Source organism: Centruroides sculpturatus, unplaced genomic scaffold, assembly GCF_000671375.1.
Source record: "Centruroides sculpturatus isolate CEXI.00-Female unplaced genomic scaffold, Cexi_2.0 scaffold933, whole genome shotgun sequence".
NCBI classification, from domain to species: domain Eukaryota; kingdom Metazoa; phylum Arthropoda; class Arachnida; order Scorpiones; family Buthidae; genus Centruroides; species Centruroides sculpturatus.
The window spans coordinates 7,908-30,732 of NW_019385185.1; the positions used below are offsets into that span (position 1 = coordinate 7,908).

At 29.9% G+C, this 22,825-nt stretch overlaps 2 long non-coding RNA genes across 3 annotated transcripts in view; one reads left to right on the plus strand and one right to left on the minus strand.

Annotated features, from left to right (window-relative positions):
- Positions 1-16,024, minus strand: part of LOC111635893 — a 20,697-nt gene extending 4,673 nt beyond the window's left edge. Inside the window, exon 1 of the long non-coding RNA XR_002758454.1 lies at positions 15,969-16,024. This is a non-coding gene — a long non-coding RNA (uncharacterized LOC111635893). The remainder of the gene's footprint in view (positions 1-15,968) is intronic.
- A 3,607-nt stretch (positions 16,025-19,631) lies between these two features.
- Positions 19,632-22,825, plus strand: part of LOC111635891 — a 57,164-nt gene continuing 53,970 nt past the window's right edge. For both annotated transcript variants that reach the window (XR_002758452.1, XR_002758453.1), the window contains exon 1: positions 19,632-19,689. This is a non-coding gene — a long non-coding RNA (uncharacterized LOC111635891). The remainder of the gene's footprint in view (positions 19,690-22,825) is intronic.

Here is a 22,825-nt window from a genome sequence, read left to right on the forward strand (position 1 = left end):
GGTTGGAGATGTTTGTATATATATTACGCCTTGCCGGGGCTTGCGATGGCCGGTTGAGAGCCGTATGGGAAGTAGGACGTGGGCACTGAATGTGTCCCCAGCCGGCGTTGTAATAACCGTCGATGGTTAAGTAGTTAGATTATATACGCTGGAAGAGGAGATCGGATCGGAGGTCCGGGTAGCGTAACTGGCAACGCATCTGCACGGTAAGCAGGAGTTGTGGGTTCGAGTCCCGCTCCGAACCGATTTTTTCTCCCAGCGGTTCTAAATTATTTATAATTATTAATATTAATAAGAGATGGCGCCTAACGCTTACCTCTAGTACCAAATTGATTACGTAATTTATTTTAATAATTAGCATAAAACTAGCCCGATAGATTTTCGGCAGTCAGTTGGTTGTAGCTAAAGGAAGAATTTTATCAACAGTATGATTAAAAATTATATATACAGTGGAACCTCGCTTAACGAGCATAATTCATTCCAGAGTCTTACTCGTAATGTGAAACGCTCATTAAGCGAAATAATTTTTACCATATAAATTAATGTAAAATACATAATGCAATCCACACAGAATAAAATACTCAAATATTTTATGTATACCATTTATTCAAAGAAAATTATACAATAGACATTGTTAAGGAGTGCGAATAATCATCATCATTTCTTCTAGTGCAGAATGAACCAACCTGAAATGCAAATTTGATTTGCAGAAGAAAAAAAAAATCGGATAATTTGTCTGATAAACACACCAAACAATATGCCAAATTCTTGGTCTATGTAAAGGCAAAATAATTAAATATTAGAAATTAATTAATTTGACTAGACATGGGTACTTATGTTTCCATCTCTTATTAAATTTAATAATTATAAATAATTAATTTTTAATTTAGACATTTCTGGAATTCAATTTGGAACCAGTCATTAAATTTAATATGAGATGAAAGTATAACTGCCTACCTCTAGTCAAATTAATTAATTTCTAATATGTAATTATAGTCTTTACGTAACCCAAGAATTTTGCATATTGTATGACGTGTTTATTATATAACGGGCTTTGGTTGTTGATGCTTATACATAATATGTGTGAACACAAGTTTGGAAAAATGTGTAATCACAAGCAACACTAAGATGCTAGCTCAGGGCTTCTTAAACTATGGGTCGCTTAGCGAAATCTTGGGACAACAATATTTTAATGCAAAATATTGAAAATAATTTGTGAGAGTTTGAAAATGGCATGCTTTGTGTCATAAGTTTCATGAGTTGCGCTTTGTGTCACTTCTGGTGCAGTGATACACTGATTCAGCAACACTGATTGTAGTGTGAACTAGTGTAGTGATGTCGCTTTTCAGTGTATTCAGTTGTCTCTGTTCCATTGTAACACAAGAGTGAACTGTAATAGTATACCATTATTGTTTTTGCAAATTTGTATATATCTTTATTTTATCTTCTTTGGGTCGTGAAACAACTCAATCATAAATAGGGTCATGAATTTAAAAAGTTTAAGAAGCCCTGTGCTAGCTGAATGAGTGCTAAACACAGACTGGGACTGATGGAGCATATGCACAATCTGGAACTTCCTCTCTCCTGGCCACTTGTTATGCAAAATGTCACTCATTAAGTGAGTCATTTTTTCACAATTTATTTTGCTCAATATGTGAGGTTCACTGTATATATAATCTGATAATTAACAAGCATTTCCACTTTTATTATTCAAAGCATCTTCCAATTAAATTTAATTCAATTCTGTGTTCAAAGTATTTATGTTTAAAATTGTAAACACAGAAATACATAAATTGATAACAGTACAAATACACTCAGCAGAGCACTTCATCATAGCACATAATTTCATATTTCTAACAAACTGCGTTGGTGTTTTATATACTTTCTGTAGTTAGATTAAAAATAATGTCTCTGTTTAAAAACATTATTTATAACGGGCCATTTAATCAAACTATGCAAAACATATAATACATTAGATGCATTAAATAATAAAAGCTAAAGTACTCATTAAATTTTGAATTATTTATATAATTTTATTTGTATCATCACCTGTTCTTTGAAAACTTTGGACATAGTTTTAATGACAAGATGTCTGCATATATTCAAAACTATTACTGTTGAACAGAGCACTGGAGTTTACTTTGAATTATATAAAATTTGCTCTATAATCTTACTGAAATGATATATGAGTGGGAGAAGTACAACAAAGTATATTTACAACTGCAAAGTTCAACTACACGCATTACACAATTTGTTTGGTATATCCATGAAGTATCCTTGTTATAACAGTAAGAAAATGTATCGTAATACACATAAATTAAATTGTTATGCCGTTTTGCTCACTATAACTATGAACTCCCTATGTCCGTGTTTATTATAACCAAGTTCAACTCTAATTAAAGGATTAATATTTAAAAAAAACTCAATAAGTAGATTGAAGATGAGAAAATATAAATTGTTTAATAAATATTTTGCATTTAAAACCAATTGTGAAGAAAATTTTTCATAAAATATTGGTGGAGATAAATCACTTTATTTGATGTTTTTAGTCTTTGCACTGTTTCCAAAATTAAAATCTGCTACGAAACAAAAATATTTTGAAGTCATCATCAACACCCAGAATAATAATCTGCAAACACACAAGTCAAAAGTCTTTCAAGGTAATTTGATCAATATTTTCTACTCTGAAATCATCATAAAGAATATAGAATATACTTAATACAGGGTGTTCAAAAAATTACTGTGCAGTGAGAAATTTGTAATGACATTAAAGCTGTATGTACAGTACAGTATTGCTTACAAGACCGGTATTTTATTTGCAATACTGTACAGTCAACAGGTACAGAATGGGCAACTTACAAATCTCATATGCAATACCATATCTATAATTTTAAGGTCATTAGAAATTTCTCATTGCATGGTAATTTTCAGAAGCCTTGTGAAAAAAATTTAAAAATATAGGCTAGCTTTAGTAATACCAAGCAGAAAGGAATCAATCAAGAAATACCTACAAAAATATGAAAATGCAAACAATTTTTCTTTCTTAAACATGATGATTTAAACATCTACAGAAACCCGATGCTTAGCAAATAAACACCCATGATTGTCGTAAATAATGGGGCTATAATTTGGAAATATTAATAATTCATAATTACTATTTCCAAATTATAGCCTGATTATTTACAGCATGGAGTTTTCACACATTCCTGAATAGGGGCCAGTTCCCCTTAAAAGACATCCCGGAGGGCATTTCTCCCCCGTGTAACATCGCATATCCAGGGATATCAATGAGAACCACTCTGTTATTAACTTCCTCCAGGACATCACTTGGTGCGCAAACTAATCCATACTAACCCATGCTGGGTGTTTGCTGACATCAGGGTGATCCGATATGGCACATGAAGACAAAGAAATATGTTAGATAATCCCAGATATGATTTAATGCAAAATGAACTAAGTACAATAACATATTGTAATTAAACAGAAGGCATTAAATCAACATCTAATTTCTCTAGATTTTTTTTTTTTTGTTTTATCTTTAATAAGAGACTAATGATTAAATTTTAAACAGATATGAATAAAAATTATTATAAAGTCCAAAAAAGAATACAAAATATAATTTTAGATATTTTCTTTTATAACAATAATATACATTCATTAATTCAAGAAAATTGTTTTTTATTTAAAGCTATAAGATTATTTTGAGATAAATACCAAATTAACTCTATTAAAATAATAATAGATTTTAATAATTAAATAAAAGTTTTTTGTAGTCATATTAATGCTTACATGGAATACAGGAAAAGTTAATTTGTTTTTTAAGAAAAATTTAGAAGGTGTATTTTACTTTAATGATTTTTTAAGCATTATAAACATTGTAATATAAGAATTCTTTTTAAAAAGTTCAGAAATTTTGCAATTCCATTTAAAAAAATATTTAATGTTTCAACACAACCCAGTTAGTTATAAACTAATTTAATTATTTTACATTTTTTATTATTTATTACTTTTGACTTTTTAATGTTTTTTTTACAACTTTTGTTCATTCTATAGTTTGGTCTTTAGTTTCATAATTATCTTCATTAGCTTTTAAAGAACATTATCCATCTATAATATTTCTTTTAATAACTTTACCATCTCAATTCTTGCTGTCATAGATGTCTCATGTTAATTCTTAATTCTTCTTTTATAGTCTTTTCTTTACATCATATATATTATTTCTGTTTTCTGAAAGAGCAATAATACTGTATTTTTAACATGCTGATACCCTAAGCTGATACCTGTTGTGCTAAGCTATCTTTAGCAACATTTAAGAATAGACTAGTCCCATCATAATCACATGAAAAGTCAGAAAATATTTTGAGAAGAAAGTCTATTTGGTGACACTTGTAGATGTTAAGAGATAGCAAAAGATATAAAGAAAGAAGCTGAGTTGAACACATCCATCCAAAAGAACAACAAAAGAGTTACTGAATATGAGAACCAGATGGCATGAATTCAATCCTAGTAGGAAGGGGAAAAAAAAGACATTAGTATCAACTATATGATTTTGTATCATAATTTACAAGTTTTACTAATAAAATATTTTGCATTTTAATCAGTCAAATTTCTCCTTCTTTTGCCATTTTTAAATGGCATAATTTCTAAATTCCTCTCTTTTCATTCATTTGAAACATTTTATTTGCTGTGTTATATTTGGAATAATGCCACATTTTCTCATCCACTAATTACACTATAACAATTTGCTTTAACTATCTTTTCACTGCTTAAGATAGACATGTCAATTATAAAGTAATGTTCTATTTTTCTTTCTTACATTTCAGTTATAAATATCCATTTATAAACTTTTCATTTATTAAAATTTATTGTCATCTTTCAGAATATGCTTCTTATAATTTTTTATAACTTTTGAATCCCGTACTATTTCATTTTGTTGAAAGTTTTAAATAAGAGCATATTTAAATTTCAGCCATTAGAATATACATTATATATAAAGGTTTGTAAGCATATTATTGACGTAAACTTTTATATATTTAGAATATAAGCATCTTCAAGCCTACATGCAGGGCCGGATGCAATAGATGCGAGCCTGATTGATTTTTTTTTGCAGGGCCCCTCAAACTTTAAATAACAAAATTAATTAACAGTTAATTTACATATTGAAATATAGATTTTAAATATTTATTTAAAACAAAATCCAATTATAAAAATCAAAAGTCATGAACCATCAGGTAGACAAATTTCTACATTAAAAAATCTGTACCAAATATAAAAACAACTACATTTTATTGAATATAAACATACATAGATATGTTTTAGTATTTCTATATTTTCAGATGAATAGGCCTATAACTACATAAATTTTTGCCATGAAAAATTTTCTAATGTGTTGACTAATGAATAGAATTGAATTTTATTGAATATTAACCTATAAAGAGAGGTTTTATATGTTCCGAAGTTTTTGTTTTGTAAAATCTTCTAAAGTAGTATCAAAATCCAACTGGCTCGCTTCTTGACTCTCAGTTGACATGATCGACACGAACTTTTTAAGAAAAAATTTGTTGTTATATTTTTAATAATAATATAGCTAGATATTTATTTTTGTACTTGTACTATTATTAAATATATAAATTTTGATGTGCTGCGGGGCCCGATTGGCGCAAATCTCTCCAGTCGCCTCAAATCCGGCCCTGCCCGAACCTCTCCCCATTTGACNACCTGTACCAAATATAAAAACAACTACATTTTATTGAATATAAACATACATAGATATGTTTTAGTATTTCTGTATTTTTAAATGAATATAACTACATAAATTTTTGCCATGAAAAATCTAATGTGTTGTTGAATGAATATAACTGAATTTTATTGAATATAAACCTATAAAAAGATGTTTTATATGCTCTGAAGTTTTTGTTCTGTAAAATCTTTTAAAATAGTGTCAAAATCCAACTGGCTTGCTTCTTGACTCTTAATCGGCATGATCACTAAACTGTTTAATCTATTCTGTAATTTGAAACTATTTTTAAATATATATATTTTTAAATATATTGATGTGCTGCTGAGCCCCTTCAATTGGCGAAATCGCTCCAATTGCCTCAAATCCGGCCCTGCCTACATGACTCCACTTCAAAGCTTAACTATTTCTAAAAGAACGTGTTAATTTAATTTCTAAATTTAAATATTTAAAATTATTCTGTTCACATCCTAGTAAATATGAATTTTCTAGATTTTACACAGAACAGTTGGCATTGGGTCTGAAGTCAATAGACCATATTGCAAAAAAAAATTGGTTTGCTCCTAGTAGTAAATTCTTATTTTTGCACAACACAAATTGTTTAACTTTGTCTGAAATGATCAATCTTATTAACAAAAATAAACACAAGTTATAAAATTTGTGTTTATTTTTGTTGTTTACTAATCAAAACTTTATTAACGTTGAAAGGCAGTTCTTTAACTTTTATCTGCTAAAAATCTGGCATGACAAAATAATTTATCTCATAATCCATGGAAACTGCAAGGAGATATTTCTTTGCAGAACGTTAGCATAAGGAATGTATACAACTGAATTTTCTTTTGGAGTGCCGCCAGCATGGTTTGATATCAGCGTATCACATTATATTACAAATCACTCCCAAGGTGTATATACCAAAGATTGAACAAAAATTCTTGGTAAAACTCATAAAGGAAAACAGATATTGGCACCAAACAAGCTATTTCTATATCTTACACATATGAAATTTGTGGAATGGTGTGATCCAGTAATGTTATATGTACAATTAGCTAAGATCAATAATATCATCTCACATAGAGTAAAACTTCTGAAAGATAAAATGAACAAAAAACTGCAATAGCTCAAGTATTCCAACAAGTGTAAGAAAAATGTATGCCAGTAAAATGTGAGTATCACAATTACTCCAATGTTACAGTACCAGAACAAGTACACTGAATCCTACAATGTGGTTCGAAGTATATCTCTCCTCTGAAAAGGGAACTAAGCCAGCTAATTCCACCAGTTATAACAGCAGTAAGGAACTGTTCTCAAGAAAATCAAAGAATAAACATAGAAATCACCACTATCTAGGAAATATACTTGTCCCAGTGATATCAAACACCTAAGCCAATCAACAAGGAGAATAATGCTGTGAAACAGTTCCCTTTAAAACAGAACTTAAGATTGATAATTTTGGACAAAGTTAAACAATTTGTGTTGTGCAAAAACGAGTATTTTCTACTTAGAGCAAACCAATTTTTTTCACAATCTGGGTCTGTATTATTGACTTCAGACCAAATGCCAACTGTTCTGCATAAAACAAGGAAGTCATCTTGTCAGTGAATTTACTAGAATATAAAACATTAAAATAATTTGATGTTATTCTTTTGGATGTCCTCAAAAATAATTCAGACTCAAAAACACTAATTTATTTGGCTTATCTTTATTCTAATAAAATAATATTCTTATAATCTGAGTTTAGATTGAAACTTTAAACGTTTTCTACAGGTTTATAATTTCTTATATATATTGTATATATTTCACTGCTATGCTTGTATCATATATTGCTTTTTCTACTAAAGCATCTAGGGAATGGTGTGTATATGTTACTGTAAAAGTCTGAAGTCTGGTAATTCATAAATTACCAGTAAATCTGGACATTTAACTGACATTAACTGGTAAATGTCCAGATTTACTGACTGGCTGAGGTGAAAAATGTAAGCAGCAGTTGTGGGTTCAAGTCCTGCTTCAGGCCAATTCTTTTCTCCCAGTTTAATCTAAACTTATTAATAAAATATTATAATTATTAATTTAATATGAGATGGCACCTAATGCCTCATTCTAGTGCCAAATTCATTTCTAATTTATAATCATTATATCCAAATCAGATATAATGATTTGGATATAATAATCATTATATCCAAATCATTATATCTGATCATTTACAATAGTTGTGGGAGTATACAATGGGTGATTGGTTAATGAAGAAATTGGATAACGAACACTTTCACAAAAGATTTTTATGATTGGACAATGAACACATGTTCGTATAATGAACACTTCACTGAACAAACATATAAAGAAGCGACAAAAACAGCAAATACTGACTGATTTTCCCTTGTCTTCAGGCAACAATTCAAAACTTTTTGGAGTGCTGGAGACATTGACATCGACGCTCAACCCGATATATACTGATCAGATAGTATTCCTCTGAACTTTGAAACTCTCCCTTGTAATTCCAGCCTTTTATTTTTCTGACAGAAACAATTCTTTTATAGTATTCACAAGACTGTTGGGCAGGCACTCATTAAGTTTTGCATCAAGTTTTATTTTCAAAAGGTAAAATAGCAAAGATAGAGAGTGGGCAGAATGTGTGTGATGTTGCTGGGCAGTATGGCTTGAACAAATCTACCGCAGGCCACAGTTCAATCTTATCTAAGAAAGATACAGTATAATCAAGACTCAAGCAGCTAAAGAAATAAGAAAAATCACTTCTGAAAAATAAAGAACATTGAAGAGCTCATAATGGAACCTGAAATGGATTTGACGACAGAAGAATGCCAAGAAACTCAACGAGATATGTTTTATTATAAAAAAGAGGATTAATGCCGATATCTGCTATTAATTAAAGATCTTTTGAAGTGGGGATGTCAGATCAACAGCCTTAGAATGGCATACAAACCAGGTTGAGGTTAATAGGCTTGGGGATCTCTACAATTACAATGCTATTAATTACTTCTGAAAATCTTGAAGAAGAGAGAAAAGCAATCGACATTAGACAGATTCTTTAACCCCCACAAACAAAAAAAACATAACTAATAAAAATGCAAGACTGTGTATATATGTATTTTTATTATTATGTATAAATGAATGTAGTAAGAAAGTATATATTTTTTTATTTTTTGGGATCTCCAGAATGAACTAATCAAACTCCCATAAAAACCTATGGTAAATTGATAATCGGTTAATGAACAATTCAGATAATGAACGAAGTCTTGGAACGGACTATGTTCGTTAACTGATCACCCACTGTATTTGCTTAATATCGGGTTTTGATTGGTGTATATATTTGCAATGTTTATGTGACATATGAACTGATATAAAGATAGTTTGTGGAAAACTGAGGCACAGCCAGTCTCAAGGAACTGTTGAACATGGAAACCAGGACATTGGAAATATGTTATCAACTTGGAAAATTGAATATGAATGTATGAAAATAAATAATTCAAAATAATTTGGAGGCTTGAAGTTTCTGCAAGCAACAAAAATAGAGCTTATTATGAGGAGATGAAATGTTCACCATATGAGACTATGTTTAGTGTTTCAGTGAAAATGGGTACTGCCAGCTCAGTTGTTCCACATAATTTAGTTAACAACGTTGACACTGAATATTTGGTAAAATGTTAAATGCTGGAAATGGAGGAATGTAGCTAAAAAGTACAATTGGGACAGGGAACAAAGCTACAGAGTTCAGCAAGAAAATACAGTTGGAACAGACAAACCAGCAGAGATGCAGCATTTGACATTAATTGAAACAGAAGTGGACCCACCATTACCTCGTGAGAGCTGCAACGTGACTCCAACAGCTTCTAAAAAGTGATGCTATTTTGAAAGACTGCAAAGAATGCCTTGCAATACAAGAAAAGAAAATAAAAATAGCCTTTTGTAACAAAATTCCAAAACCTTCAGTTGAACAGAATGTAAAAATCAAAGTGCCATATGTATACTGAGCAAAGATCGATCAAAAATCAATAATAGCTGTTGTCAAAAATATTGAGGATGATGAATTTTACCAACTTGACACTAAGGTTGAAAAACTGAAGTCATCACTAGAAACCAATTTACATTGTGCGAAGAAAATTTTATCAGCATCGAAGAATTAGGAAAAGAAGTTAGTGTACAGGAAGTTTTCACAAACTAGCTTTCATTGGAGACTAAGGATTCAAAAAGTGAAATTGTTTAAAACTGTTCAACAAAAAAAATGTTTGTGCAAATCATCTTTGCTGTGCAGCTTTAAATTTCATAATAGTCAACCTTGTTGCAACCAGTAAATTTTCTCTATCATTACAATTACTGTTCATATAAATGTTTGAAATTGTAAAATTTTTTTTCTATTTTACTATGACCTAGTGTTTATTATAACCAACTCACGACACACAGGAGTATTTGTTTGCTGGGAGGGCACTAGATTAGTTCACCCAAAAGGTAAAACCAATAGCCATAAAAGTAAAAAAAAATAAAATAAATTGTAATAGACAAAATTCAAAAAATGTTTTTTTAGTTTAAAGTTTTTTAAAAACATCATAGGATACATGGCATGAAAGTAGTTATGCTATTATTAAAAATTGTGTGTTTCTGAGGTTGCATACTTTCATTTTTTTAATTTATATTTTTAAGTACAGTAGACCCCTATAAAATGGGTTCATATAGTTCAGATTTCTATATGACGACAGTGAAAAAATTGTGACAGTATTCGTACAAACATGTTAAAAAAACTTCTATAATTTGGTAAAATGTCATCACTGACTTGTGTTGTGACAGGATTGGTCGAATCTAGACCAATAGCAGATATTGTACAAACTGTTGAGTTTAAACGAGCAGCAGACCTACTAAAAACCATTTATTATTTAACGTCCATAAAAACTATATTTATATTAATGATGTCTCCAAAGTTCAGCAAACTTTTCGCAAAAAAAAAAAAAAAATAATAATTTGTCAGGAAGCATGTGAGTGCCATTCGGTGACAAGCTCCACGACAAAAACAAGCTTAAACAATGGCATCGTCGAACTGTGCACACTCAGTAAGTAATCCTACAATTTTTTGTTTATAGCAAAGTTTATATGGATTATTCCCAAAAAATTATACGTATTTTGGAAATGTTGAGTCGAATTAATCTAGAATTGATTAATTTTATGGAAGAAAACTTTTCAAACAGCTGTAGTCCGTAAACTGCATACGTGTCGGGCGGGGTCGACTGTATATTACAAAACAACAGATACATATGATTACATTTTTCACTCAATCCAAACATACATTCATACAAGAAAGACATCGGCTGTAAATGAAGTGTTTAGCCGGCAGAAAACAGGGTAAGGGGAAGGGAAGGGGGAGAAGGAGGGAGAGGAAATAGACAGAAGAGAGAGGTATGATCCCTCTGAATGGCATACATATGGCTACAGTACCCTCTATGTTTGATTTTGGCATGCAGTTTTTATGCTGCAAGGCAGTAGTCCCCAAAGGGTCTAAAAGTAAACCTGAGTGTAGCGAACACCAATAATTGAGTGCCGCCATGAATAGCTAAGTGTAGTAGTGCCAAGTGGCTGTTAGTAGGAAGAGTTGTATCTACTTAATACTAATAAAACTGAATGCAATTGCAAATCTTAATACTACTTAACAGCTAGACAGACAATACGAAAAGGAAACAAACACAATGACAAACTACATAAGACAAACGAACCAACAGAGACAAACAGGCAAGACCACAATTTATTTATTTATTTTATTTTTTTAAACATTAACTTACTAACCTACCATAACCTAGGATGAACCTAACCAGAGGACTAAAGCTAACAAACCCTAATCTAATTTAACCTAACTTATCATATCCTAATTGGAAACCAACTCAATCCAAATGGTAAATATGGACATTTAACAGTATTTCTTGATAAAAGTCTAAATTTACTACTAATTTCTAAGAGTTACTGGACTTTGGACTTTTGCAGAACATATATATGTATTTGTACTTGTTTATTTACTTTGCATATGTATGTACAAATAAAAAATACATAAGGCTGAAATCATTATTTTTTAAAAATATTTTTGGAAGGAATTTCCATAATCTGAATTTTAAAAAGAAATATATTGGGATTTATAATTCAATATTACATTATAATTAGATAAACAGTAATAAAATCAATATTTAAATATATATAAAAAGCAATAAAATTTAACAAGAGAAGAAACTATAACTAAAAACCAAGTTTAAACAATGAAACATATCACTGATCCAAAATACATGGAAAATTTTGCAGTTGTTTATAACTGCAAAATTTCAATTTATTTAAAAAAAAATATTGCTGTCTAAGCAGTAATAAATATTTTTTGATAATCTGAAACCATGTTGTGACTCTTCTTTGATTCTTAAACACTATGTAGTGTGATAAATTCAAACACTTGGCATTCTATCATCTTTATTTAGTTCAGTTGATATGTGTTTAAAATACACATTTCGGACGTAACATGCCCCTCTTCAGTTAACTAAAAATATAACAAAAAATACATACAGTGCATAAAAGGTTAAAAAATACATATAAGTGGTANATAAATTCAAACACTTGGCATTCTATCATCTTTATTTAGTTCAGTTGATATGTGTTTAAAATACACATTTCGGACGTAACATGCCCCTCTTCAGTTAACTAAAAATATAACAAAAAATACATACAGTGCATAAAAGGTTAAAAAATACATATAAGTGGTAAAGATATTTTAGAACATACCTCAGAATTATTTATAAACTGGGTATCACGGATGAATACATATTTATACAGCTTACACATTTATTGTCTGTCTATTTAAATATTATAAGTAGAACATTTAAGCTGTATAAACATGTATTCATCCATGATACCCTGTTTATAAATAATCCCGAGGTATGTTCTAAAATATCTTTACTACTTATATGTATTTTTTAACCTTTTACATACTGTTTGTATTTTTTGTTATATTTTTAGTTGGCTGAAGAGGGGCATGTTACATCCAAAACGTGTATTTTAAACACGTATCAACTGCACTAAATAAAGATGATAGAACACCAAGTGTTTGAATTTATTACAGTACATAGTGTTTAAGAATCATAGTAATAAATATCATATTAAAACAATTTTTGTTCTACTTAATGCAGGTTTTTTTTAATCAATGTTTACCTTTTCTTTTGGTAAATTTATTTGCTTTTATAAATATTTAGATGTTGATTTAAAGTCTTCTGTTTAATTGCAATATATTATTAAAATCTAGAGCATAATGTTTTTATTTAAAAAAATATAAATGGAAATTCCACTTGAAAATATTTAAAAATTCAAGTTCTGATTTCTAGATTGAACATAGTTATTTCTTTTTGAAAATAAATAAAGAATTTGATTTCATAAAGAGATGAGTGAGAATACAAGAATGTCAGCAACATACTGCTTATGAAAGAATTAATTTTATGATAATTTTTATATATCAGCTACTATATTTGCATACCACATGGACTGTAAACAAAAAGAACTGTAATGTTTTCAATCTAGTCCATAAAACATTTTCAGGATTTGGCTTCTTAAACTGAAATCACTTCAATGATATAAAATCAAAATCTCTGACAAGAGGCAATTGTGTAACCATAAATCTATAGATATACATTTTCCAATCATTTGAACAATTACCTCTACAAGTATCCTACTATCAATGATTCTAATGAAACATTATTTTAGAAAAGAAAATTTATCAATAAATCTCTAAAACAATTATCTCATTAATTTAATTTGAAGACAACATTAGAAAAATTTTGGACTTTTAGATAGTTATAGTTGGGCTTATGGTTTCTAATATAGCTTATTTATTTCAATCTATCAAGATAAATTAGGCAAATTAGTTATAACAAACAAAATTTTGAACAGTTTTTATTCTGTATAATTTAAACTTCAGGATATATAGGCATTTTATCTATTACTGTACGGAGACTACAGAATATTAGAAAGAAATATTAATTTTCTATCCATATCCTTACTGTTAACTTAAAACAACTTTTTAAACATTCTAAAAAAAAAAATACTTTAAAAATTGCATTAATCATTTTATTCTCTAACATTTTTAGCCATACTTAACCAACCTTCTCAGGTTAAATATAGCTGAAAACATTAAAGTGATTAATGCAATTTTTATGATACTTTTGGAGTGTTTTACTATTTTGCATTGCATTTCTCAGTAGTTTTTAAACATTCACTCTCTTTTTTTGTTTTTGACTCTCCACACTGCAGGCACTAAGAGGACCCATATAAAAACCAATTCTTTGCAAATGACTGAATAAAAATAAATTTTTACCAATAATACTGTTTAAAAACTTTATATATATGTATAATCAGGGCTGTGGAGTCGGAGTCGGAGTCGTGGAGTTTTGATGTTTTAGCCGGAGTCGGTAGATTTTTACGCGACTACCACAGCCCTGGCAGGGCTGTTGAGTCGGAGTCGGAGTTGTGGAGTTTTGGTGTTTTAGCCGGAGTCGGAGTCGGATGATAAGGAAAAGTCGGAGTCGGTAGATTTTTACACGACTCCACAGCCCTGTGTATAATTATTAATGTATGTATCTATAATGTATTTTAAGTCCAATAAAACTGAATAAAGCAGTTAAAAATTAATCATATTTTATCAAAATAAAACTTTAAAGTAATTCTGACTTTTTTCCAAAAATATATTTTTGTTTTATTTTACTGAATTTAATGTTTCTATCCCCAAAGATGAATTTTAAAACTTAAAAGCATTAGGCTGAAGAGTACAAATTTATTTATTTATTTATTAGAAGTACCAATAAACCAGTTTCATTCATTAGTAAGTTTAAATTTTGACAATATCTTATTATTACCATACAATTAAATTAAAATATTAAACATTACAAAATTAAATTGTAAAACCTTTCCATGGTACAATTACACTCTGAATGAAATAGTTGGGACCTTAACACAGCTGTAAACCGTACAGTTAAGAGCAAAATGTCAAAAGAATCATAACTCTACTTGTGATCCTTGGCCAGATAGCCTCCTCAAAATCAGCCTACGGTACTTCCAGGTTGCACACAATCGGGAGTCACGTTGCTCTGCTAAGACTATCACATTTAACTACTTAGTCCAGATGGCTACGCTAGCTTTGAGTAGACAACTTGACTGTTCATGGAGTACTTGACAATATAGTTTTAAGGAGATATGGGGCTTGCCCCACGTAGGTGCCCAAGTGTGGGCAACAGCAAGCATCAAAGCACACGACACGTCAAGCGTCAGTCAAGGCTTGCCGTTACTCTCCTTGACTATTGCAAAGCATAGAGAATAGGCAGTATACTGGTTCATGGTAAAAATTGACCTTTGGAGGCAAATATATCATAAAGGATCACATGTACAAGTATGTTTCCATTGCTTGTATGGTGGCCTATAATTCTGGGGGTGGCAAATACCTCATTCATAGTTCACTCTTTCCATGACTTGTATTACTTCTTATATAAAAATTTAAACTTTACAAAAGATAAAAGTCATGCAAACGTTATGAGAATAAATTGGGAATTTACATGAATGGCTTATTTTTGTATAGAATAAGCAATAATGATTTCATAATATTGAATAACACGTTAGAAATTACGTCAGACAACAAACCCACGTGTAAATTCATCACGAGATCGAAGTAAACTGTACATTATTAATACTGCAAGAAAAAAAATTACATAATTGGAAATTAATGAAATTTAAATATTAACACATCTTAATTTGAAATCATTTTTATAATTTATTTTAAATAAGCAACCATTTTTAAAAAAAGAAAAAAAAATCACCACGCAATAAACATAATATACATGCGCGGGTTGTAACGAGAATATTACTCCGCAATAGAATATAAAGCATTATAATATAGAAAGAGATTGCATTAATATTGAAAATTCGTTGAAATTTAAGGATTAAAAAATAAATTTTGTGATAAAATAAGTAAATTTGGTTATATTTTTGTCTAAAAAACATTAAAATATTTAAATTAGCGTAGAATGGTGTATGAATGTTATCAGCCGACAACACGTACTATAATTTACTATCGTTTGCTACCATTTTAAACTCATAAATAAGATTTTAATATAATTTTAAACGTTTTTACTGAATAAAACCGTTGAAAAGTAACTAAATTGATCGTTTATAATCGTATTTATTCGTTTAAATATGTAAAATTCCGTATAAAACTCACCCCTGGACAAATTTGACGACCGACAATTTTATATCCAAAACTACCATAGACAGCGGATATAATTGTAGAATATTATTTTATGTAAAATTCTTCAAAAGTGTAAAATTTGTGTTAAATAAATTCGATTTTATTATATTATTAATGAAAATTTATAAATATATATTTTAATTTATGTTTTTAAATATATTTAATGTTGAAATAATTATTTAATAGAGTGGTTGCGGCCGACGTTTTCATCGCGAAAACGTGTACGTCAGACGTTCAGCGCTACCTTTCTGTAAGCCTAGAAGTTTGACAATGGCGTTTGGAACGTCGGCCGCAACCTCTCTAATATTTACTAACGTCACGTATGAGATTACCGGTGTCATTTGTAATATACGGACCTCGTATACCACTGTGCTTTTTATTTATTCGTGTTTTCATATTAAAATATATTTTGTTTTTGATTATTGATCTATTTATAACATGCAATTAAGCGTTTAAAGTTTTACTCTATGGAAATTAACTTTATCGTGCGTCCCGTTCTAGTTTAGAATTTAAGTAAATAATAATAAATATCTTCTAAAATTATTTCAAAATTTATAATTGTAGTTTGAATTAAACATAATGTTTTTCTATGTTTTTAAAAAATGAGGGCCTCTTTCAGCCCTCAGCAACGCAATACGTAGGCAATCTGCCAAGGGAATATTTTTTGAGGGAACTTTTTGTGGAAAACAGGCCTCTATTCAGATGTTAGACATATAAAGAAAACCAAAAAATTCGCGAGATGTGAACCCACCATTCGCGAGATGTGAACCCACCATCAGCATTGAATGGTTTTATGCATTCGGTCTCTAGTAAACATATTCTTGATATTAATTAAGAAAAGTGGCTCAGCTTATCCATTACAAATAGCATTTGAAAAATTTCTTACACTTTTGATTGGATGGTTGTATTTAATTATGGCAATGCGACACATGGGCGATCTGCAGAGGGGAATGCCTCCCGGGAACTCTTTTATGGGAAATTGGCCCCTATTTAGGTGTTACTAACGTGAAGAAAACCCGAAAAGCTCTACGAAAAGCTTGATGTGAATGTGAATATATGACCAACTACTAGTGTTCAGTGGTTTTATCCACTCGGCCACTGGTGTGTTCCTCACGCTCCTAATCTGAACTGAAACCTGAATCTTCCTGCCTTTACTGCAGCAACTATGCAGACGTCAGCTACCGCTCTGGGGATTTGTTCTATTTTAGGTCGATTCAGAAGTCCACAGGAAAACGAAGATCATAATTCTAAAGGGACAACACAAAACTTTAAAAATTTCACGTTGCGGTAACTTTTTGTTGACCCGAAGATCCGACATCTTCGGGTCCATCACTACTCGATTACGTCATTGTTTGCCTTCGAACTCGTGAAAAAAGAATTTTTAGTGACCATAGATAGAAATAATCGGAAAAGAAAAATATTGTATCTTTAAAAGAAAGTTTGCTAGCTTATTCTTTATATTGATACATTTCACGACACGGTTTGGGCAAATGCAATGAAATTTTTCGTGGACTATTCTTTCACCCAGGAGAAAGTCAAGGACTACTTTCGGTCAAATTAAACTTCAAAATCCTGCCCACAACAGGTCCCCTTTCTATCTGACCAGAGGGACGGTGGCATTTGAATAGAAAAATTACTTACACTATCGAGCACCAAATATATTTTTAGGGCTTTTCGAGGGCACCGATGTTTAAATATTTAGTCTATTTTTTGAATGGTTGGCCGATTACCATTTCATATTCCGCTGTAAATGATATGTTGGAGTTAATACTAAAAAAATTTGGATGTTTTGAATTATCTTCTCATGCAGGCGGAAATCGGCGAGACTTTTCTATCGAAAAATATTACTTCTTATCTACCTGACAAAAGAAATTGAGCCATTTCATACCATCCGAGTATCGTGATAAGCATGGTAATGGTAGATTAAAATAACCAAACTCTTAATTAATATGGTTTTCATTTTAATTTTTGTTGTTCTTACTTTTTGTGTTGATTGACTTCTTGACGAAGCCTCACAAGCTATTGTCTGGTGTCATAAGGCCGGGACTCTGATGACCATGGGAAATATTCCGGAACTGCTTCGGAATCATGGTCAGTCCAACTATTTGGAAATAATGACATTTTCTTTTGTTGGTGGAGGCAGGGATAGCATACACCGTTGTCTTTCAACATTCATTTTACATTAAGTGTCTGTAGATGCTTGGATGAGCTGTTTCTGAAGAAAGTCAATCAACAGTTATATCAGCCAACAAGAGTTGAAGAGTTCAATGATAGAAGTATTTTCTCTTCTAATACCAAATTATCTTTTTAAAACATTTCGGAAAATTCGGCGCCGCATCAGACTCTGTGGACCCGGGATCGAATCCGGAGGAGTGAAAAACTCCCCAGAAATTTTTCGGGGAGTGGTCCGTCCGGATATGTCGGGCCACATCCCTAACCACCCGGCTTCCCCATTGTGGGCCGAACCCATAAAGGACTTGCTGAAGAGGCCCTCTTAGTGCCTACAGGCGGAAAGAGTTTTTTTTTTTTTTTTTTTTTTTTTTTTTTTAAAAAGCTATTTTAAACGTAATCTTGAAATCAAATAAAGTTTGAAAATCTGCAATTAATTAATCCTCTTTATTCTTCTCCTTCCTTTTCCTTCAGAAATCAATTTTAGAAATAAGACATATAATCTGAGTAACCAATACACTGCTTTTCTCATTTTAAAATGACACTATAAAACGTTTTCAACTACCAATAATCATGTCCCAATTAAAATACTGCTTTCCGTGCAAAGCTGACACAATAAAAATGAATATTCATATAAAATAGTTAGCAATGCTAAGATTGTCGTGCTTTTTTTATATAGATTTAGATCAGGGCCAGCTCTAGGCTTAGAGCTCTAGCTCTAGGCACAAGAGGCAATGGCTTTGGGGCACCAACATCGTAAAAAAAGTAATAATATTAAAGAAATTATAAGTGTTAATGGAAAAAAAATATTCTATTACGACAGACCCCTTTTGTAAAATTTAAAGCTAAAAACATAAAAAAAAGAAAAATGATCGGGCGCTGAAAAACAAACTGGCATAGGGACGGCACACATCTTCGAAACGACCCTGATTCAGTTCATCCCTTGCGGCTGATAGCACGCTTCATCTTTTTTAAGGATCGTCAAAAAACGCAAATCTTTCTGAAGAAACATGAATCTAATACGGAAACAACCGCAGGAATTTTCAAGTAAAGTTTGTTCCAAATATTTAGGACCCCTCCTCTCTCCAACCGGTAACTTCCAGTGTAAAACTGATCAAAAACTTGATGTTTTTAAAACCTTTTTCATATTCTGGGCACTAAGAAGGTCTTTTCAGTAAGCCCTTTATGGGTTCAGTAAGGCCCACAATGGAGCGGCTAGATGGTGAGGGACAGGGCTCAGACCCTTTCAGATTAAATCCCGAACTGTCAGATTGGTAGGTAGCCACCTTAACCAGTCGGCCATAAAAATAGATTTTCTTAATTAATAGTAAAGAGCAAAGAAAAATGAAAAATGCATCAAATATTTATTACTAATAATTTTTAAAATTTTATATTAATTAAACATTATTTCAATAATAAATAAAAATCAATTTATAAGAATATAATTTACCCTCCAGGTGGCAGCAAGTAAAATTTTCAATCAAAGTGGAGTTATGAATCGTCTGGTCATTTGGCAATCAAAATAGTAAGTTGGAATATTTTTGTTATCAATTAAAAAATATTAAATGAAATGAAATTTTCGCGTTAAGTAATTATAAATGAACAAAATTGTTTAATTAGTTATCAAATATTTAAAACAGGAATTTAATTAAAGTCAATAATTCTGTAAAATATTCATAAACATGTCTGATTGATAGGAGTCTGGGAGTCTGTAATGAGGTTCCATGCAAATACATTATACAATGATATAATACATATACATATGAAATATTTAATAAAAATGATTTACATAAGCTACCTGTTTACATAACTGAATAAATGTAATAACGGATTATATATTAAGGGTGTGGTTTGATTTCATATTCAACACTGAAATGGGACATTCAGACTTTTTTTTTTTTAAAATTGAAACAAATAATTCAAAGTTTTTTAAATAAATCTTTCCTAATTCTATGAGAATTGTGTTAAGAAAAATTATAAAAAGTTGAAAAATGTATGAAAATCTTTTAAAAGAGTAAGGATTTTATAACTGTTTAAAAAATTAACAAAAAGCTTTAATTTTTTACATATTTTCTTGACTTGCTAAAATAAAGTTGTAAAAGTTGAAAAATTCGAGAATATTTTTGTGAAAATAAAGGTTTTACCGATTAAAGCTTAAGAAAAAATATTGTTTTAATGGATTTTTATTGATTACTCTTGAAGTAACGATGATTAGGAAGTTAAGGTGCCGACCTGCTGCTTTTGGGGGATCAAGGAACCAATTAGGTTGAGAAACTCTGGAAATTATTTGGTGGTGGTGGGTTGGGCACCGTTCCTGGTTGCTTGGCTGCCGTTGTTGTGGACCTGGCCAGACTTGTGATGGGTTTGGAAGAAAGGTCTTCGTATTGTTTTTAAAGGAAATAGTTAAAATGAAAACCTTTTGAAATAATGAAAGAATTGTTTAAAAATGGAAATTATTTTTAAAAATTTCTTAAATCTGAATGAAACTGAGATAAAAATTAAAAAATAAATTGAAACAGAGTTTGAAATGCGTGAATGATTTAGAAATATAGCCTTATTTTTATTAATATTTAAGTATCAAAATCATTCTTGCTTCACTTTCATAAGGAAAAAGAATTAAATGTATCACAAATTTATAAAGTGTTGTGAATTGCTATTAAATTTTAAACAACTCAGAAATATCTAGAAAATAACTTTAATTGAAACATAATTTCTAATAATTTAAATGCCATTAACAGTTCTATTCACAGTAGTAAAGAGAATCAAAAGTTAACTAATAAATGTTCATATATTTTAAATTAACTTCTGATTCTTGGCCCACCAATGGCTGGTGGATAAAACTACTGAATATCAGTAGTTGGTTGTGGTCACAAAAATCTAAAGCTGGAACTGCCATATATTGATCGATTCACAATTCCTCAGACTGGAGTTGAGGGGTAGTTCAAACCTCTTAGAGAATCATCTTAAATAAATCTCCAGTAAATTATCACCTTTAGAACGACTAATATTTTCACTTCTCCATCTGGATCTTCATTACGTCACCTGTTCTAAAGGTGAAAATTTACTAGATATTTATTTAAGAAGATTCTCTAAGAGGTTTTGAACATACCATATATTAACAAGAAAAAATTGTACACACTTTTCCAGCATGATAATATTTAATTCAAACAACAACTGTTTGTGTGAGTTTGCATTTCACCAATGAGCTAGCCATGTGGAGTTTTCTGGTTTGTCTTCATGTGTCTGACAGCTAAATAGTGATCAGTTTCTTATAAAAAGTTCTAGAGACAATCCTCTTGGCAGATCATCTCTTGTTGTGTTATAGTATCCCATCAAACCAAGCTAAATCCAATAATTCTTGATCCTGAACTGTCAGTAAGGACATAGATTAATCTGAAGGATAAAGTTCCTTCCCAGTGCTTTAAGTAAAAATAATTTAATTTCTTAAACAAGATAGTTTTACTTTTGTATTTGAGAAAAATAAAAAACATTAAATTGTTTAAAAATATACAGTAATTTAAATATTACATTTAATTCTTGTAAAATATTACTGTAATTCTTACAGTACTTCATTTATAAATAATTCATTATCACATATCAAGATATACAAGTTTTATTTGACACAGTTTTATTTTATTTAGTAATTTATATCAAGTACAGGTTAATTTATATTTATAAAAAGTTTAATTTCTTAATAAATATTTCTACTATTAATTTGTTATTTAAAAAAAATTTAAATATTTGAAATTTAAACAGAAGTTAAAAATATCAATTAACGTATTGAGAATAATAAGAATAATGTTACTTTAAAACATGAATATAACTACATTTTTATTCAAAAATATTGAGTAACTTTATAATGAATATAGGCTAATTTATACCATAGGTTAATAAAGTAAAAATATGAAATTTTTTTCATATAGATTCAAAAATAAATGTATTTTGAATTTACATGTATCATTTAAAATTTTTATTTATTTGTTAATTTTTATGGCTAAGATAATTAAAAAATTTTTCTTTAATCTACAGTTTTTCAATTATTAAACTACAGTTTTTTCAGTTGAACTTATACAAGAACTTTCAACTCAAAATATGCTATAAGTAATTTAAATCTTGATTAAATTTCAGAAGCAAGAGGGAAATAATTGTAGCACTTCCAGTTTACTAGAGTACGATGTTAGATTGTTACGAATGACAGAATTTAGATCACATGTCAACTGTCAAAGAAAATTGTATATAATAAAATTAGTTAAATTCTATATAAAAATAATTTTTGTTTTATTTTGAATCAGTATCTATATTTTTTGATGTTTTGATAAATAGAGGAAATATATTTAAAATATAAATAAAGGGTAGACAATGACCTAGTTCTTGTGTTACAGTACTTGTCATTCTACTAATCTGAATACAAAAAGTTGAAGTAATAACCTGAATATTATATTGGTTATATTTATTGCAAGTATTCCGGATTGTATCTTTCTCAAAGTTGTATTCATCATCAGTGGTTGGAAATTAAGAAGTTAACATGGTTAGTGAATTTGGATACAAGAATTAATTAGTGCATAAATGAATTCAATGATTAATTTTTATCATCAAATTATTGTTTTCTAGAGTTATTAACTTAAAGAACTTCAGACTGCTTTTTTATATTTATTTAGTGC